The sequence below is a fragment of the Mastomys coucha genome, unplaced genomic scaffold, assembly GCF_008632895.1.
Source record: "Mastomys coucha isolate ucsf_1 unplaced genomic scaffold, UCSF_Mcou_1 pScaffold14, whole genome shotgun sequence".
Classification (NCBI taxonomy): Eukaryota; Metazoa; Chordata; class Mammalia; order Rodentia; family Muridae; genus Mastomys; species Mastomys coucha.
In genome coordinates, this window is record NW_022196896.1 from 95,814,525 (window position 1) to 95,824,844 (window position 10,320).

At 39.8% G+C, this 10,320-nt stretch overlaps 1 pseudogene; it reads left to right on the plus strand.

Moving 5' to 3' along the window:
* Positions 1 to 1,922: 1,922 nt before the first annotated feature.
* LOC116089462 lies at positions 1,923 to 8,480 on the plus strand (annotated as a pseudogene).
* Positions 8,481 to 10,320: the final 1,840 nt, after the last annotated feature.

A 10,320-nucleotide genomic window follows, 5' to 3' on the forward strand; every position in this document is an offset into this window, starting at 1 on the left:
CAATGCTCACTCCTCTTTATTCCTCAAATTATAAGGAATTATCCAGTGAAGAAGACAAGCTTTTGCTTCTAAGATAAACGAGGCTGAGAAATGAAACGGAACATTATAAATACCAACTGCTCATAGAGTTGCATACGCAGGGTGGGATTCTTACAATGGGTGTACAAACAGGGACTCGTTGGAAAGCTTACTTTAGAACAGTGTTAATGATAGCCACTTTAGTTTTGATTTTAAAATAAGTACGTATTTCAGAGAAAAATAAGAAAGATTGATGCCTATTGCTCTGTCGTCAGCACCAATTTTGTAGGGCCTACTGTTACTGTTTAGCTTTAAATAATATGAGCCTGAAAAATAAGTGAATATTCAGCACCGGGACCTGCTTTTGAGGGAGCATTGCTTAAAATTCATCGTATTTGTGTTATAAACATTCCAACTTAACATCTTGTGCATGTGTGTTCATGCATGTGCATGCTTCTGGAGGTCAGGGGACAAGTTGATTTTTTCTCTTTCTGATACCATGGAGAAAATTATTTATGCAGCAGAGTCTTGTTGGTGTCAGGGATTAAACTCAAGTCCTCAGACTAAGCAGTGATTGTCTTAAGCAGCTGAATCAGGTCGTCAGCCCAACATTTCTACTATTAAACATTAAGAAGCAAAACCAAACAAACAAGTAGTAAAAAACCCTTTAGCTCACATATACTGCATAAAATATGAAGTGTCAAGATACCATAAAATATTTATAATTAGAGAACTTTTTGTTAAGTGAAAAGCAGTGATCGTGTAAAATGTGGCTAAGTGTGACTGGGGAGATGGCTCAGTGGTTAAGAGGTTCTGAACCTGTAGGTCTCAACCCCTTACAGGGAGAAGGTCAAATGGTTCTTTCACAGGGGTCACTTAAGGCCATCGAAAACCACAGAGAGTAATATTACAATTCATAACAGTGGTAATGTTGCAGTAGTAACAAGATAATTTTATGGTTGGGGTCACCGCACGTGAGGAATTGTATTAAAGAGCTGCAGCACTGGGAAGGTTAAAAGCCACTGGATTAAAGTGGACTCAGGTTCCATTCTCAGAATCACATGACTCACAAATTCTCTGTAACTCCAATTCCAAGGGATCTGATGCCCTCTTCTGGCCACACAGACACAAGGCACACACATGACACAGAAGTTCAGGCACTCAAAATACCAAATTATTTGTATAATTTCTTGCAGCTCGTGGATGTTGAATATGAATGAATCTGAGAGTCTCGCTTTTTAATAAATATGTATTAATGTACACATGCAAACAGAATATATTTATATGCACTCTTTAAAGGGGTTTTGGAAATCTTATGTCTTTCATTTTAATTTGAAGCCACTGTTATATTAGCTAATGGCTATGAGGAAATATAGTAGATTTTCAAAAATTACTTGAAGTTTCAAAATAGTTGTTATATGCACAAATAATGCCCAGTGTTTGAGAGTATTTTCAGTTATTTCAAGATAACACAATTAATTTTGCCTTTATTATAACATTTTTTTGTGCCAATGGGATTCAGCATGTCTATTCACAATGATGAAATGCTTTAATTGATAATCCTAGACCAGAAGGAGGCTCAGCAGGTAAGAGCATTTGAAAGCCTGATAGCTTGGTGGGTTCAGTTTCTGGGACCCATGTAAAGAGGAGAAGAGGGAACGGATGTCACAGAGTTGTCCTCTGGTCTCTGCGTGTGTGCAATTCTCCATATCACATACACATTAGATAACACTTTTAAAAAAAATAAAAGAACATCATTATCGTTAGATTTAAGTAACATTTATTAGCCTTTCCAATGTTTTTTCTAGTATGGTGAGATAAAGAAAGTTTAGTTGAAGTTAAAGATATAAATCCTCTCACATTCTCATGTCCCTTATGTGCCTGATGATGTTTTGTAAATGGTAATGGTTCTAAATAACTTCTCAAATAACTTAGGTAAGAACAGTAAATTTCAGTGTGTTAGGGGCCAGACACCTAAGAAGTTTCTGAAACAGCCTAGGGAGTGAGGTCACCTGACTCTGCTTGATCACATCTCAGTGAGCAAACACAGCCATTGCCACCTAACAGCTTAAGCAGAAAGGCTAACAGGTGGGTAGTCCCTGGCAGGTTTTCTCCAATGGCTTCTTCAGAAAAGCAGCTGCAACAGACATGATCCATTCTAGATCTTACTTGAAACTTGAGCTATACTAAAGGAAGTATAGTATCTATTAGTCTGTCTGTCTGCCTGCCTGTCTGCCTGTCTGCCTGTCTGTCTGTCTGTCTGTCTGTCTGTCTGTCTGTCTGTCTATCTAGACACATTATCAAGTTGGCTAAAAAAATGAGTGAATGGTCAAACTCAGGTAAATATTTTAATAATCAGTAATCAGAAACTATCACACTCAGATATGTGGGTTTGGCTCAGCCGAGGCAGGTGGTGTGTTCCATTGTGTACCATCCCACACATTTGTTGCACAATGGCTTTCACCCCTACGAAATGCAGGCACACACAGTATACAAGACAGATGGAAGTCAGGGGATGATTTGAGAAAGTGACTTCCAATAAACTTTGGGTGGTGGCCACTGAAGTGAGTTATGAGCCATGATGGCCTACACCTTCAAGTGTGTGCTGGCAAGCTTAGCATTTGGGAAGTAGAAGCAAGAAGCTTACAAATTTGAGGATAGCCTGGGATACATAGGGAGTTGTGGCCAGTCTACACTATGTAGTATTAAACCATCCAAGAGCAGGAGGTGGTTGGGAAGGTTGAGGAGGGAAGCAATAAGAAAACTTTGTTTTGAAAAATGCACCATATTAATCTTGCTTTTCCCCCACCTTTTTAGCCATAGTGTGCTGTTTGTCACCCTCAGGCTGCCATGCCCAGCCCTGGACATTTCAGGTATTGCTGTTTTAAATACTTCATTATTCTCTCTCTCTCTCTCTCTCTCTCTCTCTCTCTCTCTCTCTCTCTCTCTCTCTCTCTCTCTCTCTTTCTCTCTCTCTCTCTCTAATTCAGAGACAGGGTTTCTGTGTAGCTCTGGCTGTCCTGGAACTCACTCTGTAGACCAGGCTGACCTCAAAATCAGAAATCCACCTGCCTCTGCCTCCCAAGTGCTGGGATTAAAGGCATGTACCACTACTGCCCGGCTCTCTTTTTTTAAAGACAGTTTTATTCATATAATATATTTTGACTGTGTTTTTCCCCTCCTCCAGCTCCTCCTGCCTAGCCACCCAACTCCATCTGTATTCTCTGCACTACAAAAAAAAAAAAAAAAAAAAAAAAAAAAAAAAAAAAAAAAAAACCAGTAAGACAAAAGTTACTGAAACCAAACCAAACCAAAAACAACTACTTGGAGGGTTTGTGTGTGGTGTGTGTGTGTGTCTGTGTCTGTGTAAGTATGTGTGCATATCTGTGTGTGGGGGGTGTGTATGTGTGCATAGTGTGTGTGTTTGTGTGTGTGTGGTATGTGTGTGTGTTGTGGTGTATGTGAGTGGAGTATGTGTGTGTTGTGTATATACATGTGTGTTGTGGTGTGTGGTGTTTGTGTGTGATGTGTGTGCGAGTCTGAATATATGTGGGTAGTGATGATGATGGTGGTGGTGGCCAACTACTCCCAGGCATAGGGCCTGCTCTGGAGTGTGACAGAGGGACCTAGAGACATTACATTGGTTAGGGGTGGAACTCTGCCTATCCCTTTTGATGTTGGGATTTCCTCTGATTGGAACCTGTGAGGGACTTGTGCATGTTGCTACAGTGTGTGAGTTCACACATGCCCAGTCCTTTTGTGTCTAGAAGACACTGTTGGTAGATGTACTGGCTGGTTTTGTGGGTCAACTTGACAAGCTGTAGTTATCACAGAGAAAGAAGCTTCAGGTAAGGAAATGCCTTCATGAGATCCAGCTGTGGGGCATTTTCTCAATTAGTGATCAATAGAGGAGGGCATATTGTAGGTGGTTCCATCTCTGGGCTGGTAGTCTTGGGTTCTATAAGAAAGCAAGCTGAGCAAGTCAGGGGAAGCAAGCCAGTAAGGAACATCCCTCCATGGCCTCTGCATCAGCTCTTGATTTCTGACCTGCTTGAGTTCCAGTCCTGACTTCCTTTGGTGATCAACAGCAATGTGGAAGTGTAAGTTGAATAAACCCTTTCCTCCCCAACTTGCTTTTTGGTCATGATATTTGTGTAGGAATAGAAACCCTGACTAAGACAAATTGGTACCAGCATAGTGGGGTACTTCCTGTGACAACCTGACCATGATTTGGGAGGACTGTGGAAGGACTTTGGAACTTTGGGCTAGAAGATCAGTGTTAAGAGCTCTGTGGGATGTTATGTAGGAGCTTGCAAGATAATGTTGAGAACAGTGCAGAAGATGGAGGCCTGGCTTGTGAAATTTCAAAGGGAAGATTAAAGACACTTATCAGGGCCATGTTGTTTTAATTGTGAAGATTCTGTGGTTTTGGTTAGCTGGGGCTGAAGTATCAGCTGTGATTAACAAGATACCAGAACTACTAAAGCAAAAACTTTGCATTACTGGGACTATTGATGCTGGTTGCCTGGATCTAAGAAATTAGCAGTGATTAAGAAGAGACCAGCATCATTGAGGTGACATTTTCTGGGAAGTATTTTCTGAGAGCACAAAGAGGCTGTGTTCCAGAGATAGCCAAGGTTGTACCTTGTGCTGCAGCAGGCCTTGGTAATGTGTAAGAGTCACCCAGGTGGTACTGGCTTTTACAGCATGAAGGGGTCATGAAGAGCAGCTGAGGCTCAGCACAGTGAGAGGCCATGAAGGCCATTAGTGAAGGTGCAGCCTCAGTTGCAGTTGGTGACCCAGGACTGAAGGAGTCATGCAAAGGAGTTGAGGCTTGGCACCATGAAGAGACCCTGTGAGAGACTATTGGTGAAGCCCAGTTATAGCAGAAGACAGCAGTGTTTTGGAGATGCCAGTACCATGAATGACCACCAAGAACAGCAGTGGCAGTGGGATACAGGCATCTGGAGCCTAAAAGACAAGGCATATGCTACAAAGGGCAGAGCAGGAGAAGTGAGCCAAGCCCTTGGTGGAGCCCAGAGGTTTGTGAGTTGCCCAGACATTGGATGGTTGGAGTTCAATTTTGCTTTTGATTGTGACTGTACCCTGATATTTTTCCCTCTTGAAAGAAGAAAGTATTTTAGTGGAGCCCACAGTTAAGAGACTTTTAATTGTAAAAAGACTTTGAATTTTAAAAGAGATTGGTTATTTTTAAAGGGATTGAAATTTTAAGAATTTGCAAAGACTGAGGGACTTTTAAAGTTATTTAGATCTTGGGGATAAATATGAAAGTAAGGGTTGAGGCTTAATAGTGATGTGTTGTGTGTCAAATTGACAAGGGGTAAATTGTACTGGTTGGTTTTGTGTCAACTTGACACAAGCTGTAGTTATCACAGAGAAAGGAGCTTCAGGTAAGGAAATGCCTCCATGAGATCCAGCTGTAAGGCATTTTCTCAACTAGTGATCAATGGGGGAGGGCCCCTTGTGGGTGGTGCCATCTCTGGGCTGGAAGTCTTGGGTTCTATAAGAAGGCAAGCTGAGCAAGTCAGGGGAAGCAAGCCAGTAAGTAACGTCCTTCCATGGCCTCTGCATCATCTCTTGGTTCCTGACCTGCTTGAATTCCAGTCCTGACTTCCTTTGGTGACCAACAGCAATGTGGAAGTATAAGCTGAATAAACCCTTTCCTCCCCAACTTGCTTTTTGGTCATGATGTTTGTGCAGGAATAGAAACCCTGACTAAGACAGTAAAGTTGTCCACTTCTGTCTCTTAAAATCTTGTAGACTTCTCTTCTCTGTGGATTCCTGAGCCTAGAGAACAGGAGTCTGATGAAGACCTCCCATTTGGGATTGAGTGCTCCGAAGTCTCTGACTCTCTGCATATTGGCCAGTTAGGGGTCTAATGTTAATTCTTATCTACTGCAAAAAAAAAAAAAAGTATCTCTCTTATGAGGATTGGGCAAGGTACTGATCTATGGGCATAGAAGTATGTCATTAGGAGGCATTTTGTTGATATATTTCTTTAACAGAATAGTAGTAGCATGTTTTCCCCTATTTCTGAGATCCATCTAGTCTCAGATTCTTGGCTACTTTATCAGAGTCCATTTCACAGAGTAGGCTATTTATCCCAGACAGATACCCAAATGACTCTGTATCTTATCACAAAGATACTTGCTCATCCATGTTCATTTGCTCTAATATTCATGATAGATATAAATTAAAAGCACCTTTGATTCTATCAACTGATGAATGGGTAATGCACATGTAATCCATTTATACAATAAACTATTATTTAGCTGTTAAAAAAATAAAATTTACAGATAGATACATGGGCTGGAAACAGTCAACCTGAATCAGATAACCCAACTTTTAAACTTTCCATATGTGTGTACAATCCAAATAACCATAGAACTTAGATACCTGATAAGGGGACGGGGGGAGGGGGCAGAAAGTTTCTCCTAAAGAATGGGAAACCCTCCAGCAGTTATGAAGGTTATCCTAGTGAAATTCCAAATAATGAGGGAGATGGAATCACAACTGGCCATCTCTTGTCACCAAACAAAACTTCTAGTACCTAGCCTGGGCTACATCCAAGTGAGTTATTGGCTAACGTGGTCCCATGCTAAACTTCTAAACAACCCAGGCTGCTGCCAAGGCAATAAATAGATTGCTCACCACAAACTGGAAGCAAGGCTGCATTGCTGAAGATAACACCCATATACCTCATTGAAGAAGGAGAAAGTGAGCTGGTGGCTATTTAGAATCTTCACCTCTGTGTTCTAGCGTCTTTAGTATGGAAATGTAGTCTTCAGATGACAAAAAAAAAATCAGATTATCAAAAGAGAAACATAAAGACCAACCCAGTCATAAAACTGTAGGTCTACAATCTCTCCTGCCTCCAAAATATGCTAGGGCAATGGTGGCACAAACCAGGTGGGGTAACCAACCAATGTCAAATTTGACACGGGTAGTAAAGTATGCATGTGTTTGTCTTTGGAAAGACTCATAATTAACTGATTTTTCTGAATGCTGTCTACATATCTGTGTGTCCTTCTGACTATATAGATCAGGAAATTCATATCAGGAAAATTCCATTTTAAGAAAATTATTTAATACAAAATATTTTATATATAAATCACACAGATAAAAATTCCTTTTTTTATTCTCAAAAATTGACATTAAAATGCTAAAGATTTTTGGTCATCTTTTAAATGTTGTTATTAATTGTCCTAATTATGAAGTTCTTTGAATCAATAGTTTACATAAAATAAATTTATGTTTTATTACAAAATCTGGCCATTAATTCAAAAGTATTGATCTTCTCTCTGGCAATAATTGCATCTGTAATAGTTCTATTATTGCTTTATAACCTTTAATGTGAACATTGACTTCTTGTTCTACACATGAAATCTTTTTATTCTTGAGATTTTTTTACCACAGTCTTGCAGGACTTTCACAAAATGAACAGATTTCAAATTGACGGAAGCATAACAATGGGTGTATTTGAAGTTTCCACAAAACTCATCAGAAAACTCATTTGATCAGGTCCAGTGTTACAATGTGCCTACACTAGGTAGGGCTAGGCTTTGTTTTTAAGCTGAGATAAGTAACAGACACACAGATACACATGCGCAGGCACACACGCTCAGGCATGAGGTTGAACTTTTGGACATTCATCAGCTCATGACATCAGTGCTACAGTTTCACTTTAGTACACTGGCCTCAGCTGAAGAAGTAGGGTGGGCATTCTCAGAAGGCATCTGAAGTGACTACAGGAAGTGGCAGGTGATGGGAGTTATTATATAACAAAACAATGCCAATTTGATGCATCCACTACCAGGAAGACAATGGGCCAGGAAAGGATTTTAATGAAATGCCTACCACTGACAGTGGAGTCAGATAATTCACAGAAACATATACATATATATGTGTGTATATATATGTATATATGTCCACTATGCACACACATCCGTCTGTCAAAAATGTACCTGAGAATCTTAAGTGTTTCAGGGAGCAGGCTAGAAAACAGTCCCGCCACGAATGTCAGCTGGGCTTCACTCTGATTTGGAAGAACGTGCCCAAGACCCAGATGAAGTTCAGTGTACAAACAATGTGCCCCATTGAAGGAGAAGGGAACATCGCACGTTTCCTGTTCTCTCTATTCGGCCAGAAGCATAATGCTGTCAGCCTGACCCTCATTGACAGCTGGGTGGATATCGCCATGTTTCAGCTGAAAGAAGTGCGCAGTAAGGAAAAAGCAGCTGTGTTCCACTCTATGAACTCCGCTTTGGGGAAAAGCCCGTGGCTGGTTGGGAAGGAGTTCACTGTGGCAGATGTGGTGCTGTGGTCCGTGCTCCAGCAGACTTGGGGGCAGCAGTGGGGCAGCGCCCACCAATGTGCAGCGGTGGCTTAAATCCTGTGAGAACCTGCCCCCCTTCAGCACTGCCATCCATCTCCTTAAGTGAATTGGAGCAGCTTGTCTTGCAGGGTTCAACGGAAGAATGGTATGGCTTCCAGCATGTTGTTAGAAAGGGACTTGTCCAATTGTCAGGCATCAATAAAAGTACCATATGATATGTGTGTGTGTGTGTGTGTGTGTGTGTATGTGTATGTATGTATATATACATACTTTTTAACAGCTCATGGGACTAAGAAAGGTGAAAAGTGAATTGAATGTATTGCATGTCAAGGAAGTTATTTAAAGATGTAGAAAGAGAAGGGTAAACATGAGGTAAAACTTGTATTCAAGGAAATGTTTATGCTGTTATCTTTGAAGGAATAGTTCTACTGGCAACATCAGCACCAAGAATAAGCAAATACAGATTCCAAGCCTCTCACCTAGAAAGAATCAGGTCTTGCATTTTAATAACATTCTTTAGGTAGATTACAAGCACGCTAACGAGATTAAAATCCAGGAAACCTACTTTTGACATTAACAAGATTAAAATACACACCTTCAAATGTTCTCAAAATTACTTATGGAAATTTTCTCTCATGTCTAAACTCTACATTTTATAAATGGAAACATGTTTGGAGTTTGACTCGATATTTATTTCATTCCTTGCTTTTTCTTTCACAAGATATATGATTATCAAATTATTTATAAAAGAATATTAAAGCTGGGCAATGGTGGCACATGCCTTTAATCCCAGCACTTGGGAGGCAGAGTCAGGCGGATTTCTGAGTTTGAGGTCAGCCTAGTCTACAGAGTGAGTTCCAGGACAGCCAGGGATACAGAGAAAAACTCTATCTTGAAAAAAAAAAAGAATATTAAAGCACCCAGTTACCTATAACATTAATGTATAAAACATTTTTAATGGGTTGAATAGCTTGGGGGGAGGTTACTTTAAGAATCACATCCTTGGTTTCAAATGTGACCCTGCACATTGTCCTTTAAAAGTTAATGTAGATTGGTAGTCTTTCTTGAGCGAGGCACTAGTTCCACAGATGTGTTCAGTTTCTGCAAATGAATTCAAATCTTGTGATCATGTGATCAATTTTATAAGTATAATAATTTCAAGTGTCGTTTCTCAAGCCAAAGAACAAGAGTTCTTAATAACACTTTAATATAAGATTCTATTATATAAAAACGATGCCAATTTAACAGTGTATCCACTACAGGCAAGGGTCTCAGAGATGTTATCCATATCTCGAAATGGCCAGAATTAAAGAGATGTTTGGGAAGTGTCTCTGAAATGGCTTAAGATGAGGTTAAAATGGCGTTTAGAGTTCACTTAAATCAGCACACCCATCTACCATGCATGGTACATTACAGATCCAAGAACTTTCCACTTAATTTATTTTTATTTTATTTTACTCATTACCCAGTTTAGCACAGTTTACCCAGTTGTTTTTGCTGCAGACACTTTTCAATACTGTCCAAAGAACCAAAGTCCACCACTGAGAGCAAAACTATGTCATAACCACGAATGACATCATACCCATGGATATTCAAAGGGCAAGCTATTAGCTTGGGAAGCAATTTTCAAAGTGAGTTCCAAAATGATTTTGGATAAAAAGGATATGCATATATATGTATATAATATATATATATATATGTTTTTTTTTTAAAGAATGTAGGCTGTCCTTAAGCATTGTTCTTACAGCTTCCATTTGCCAGGACTGGTGACCCACACCTATATTCCAGTGCTTCAGAAGTTCTGGCAAAGTACCAGAGGTTCAAGGCCATCTTTGACTAAATAACAAATTTTAAGTCAATTTGGGCTATATGAAAACATATGCCAAGAAAACAAAGTATAAAAATCAGACAAATAATCAAAGTTTTATATTCATTAAGGCTTAAGC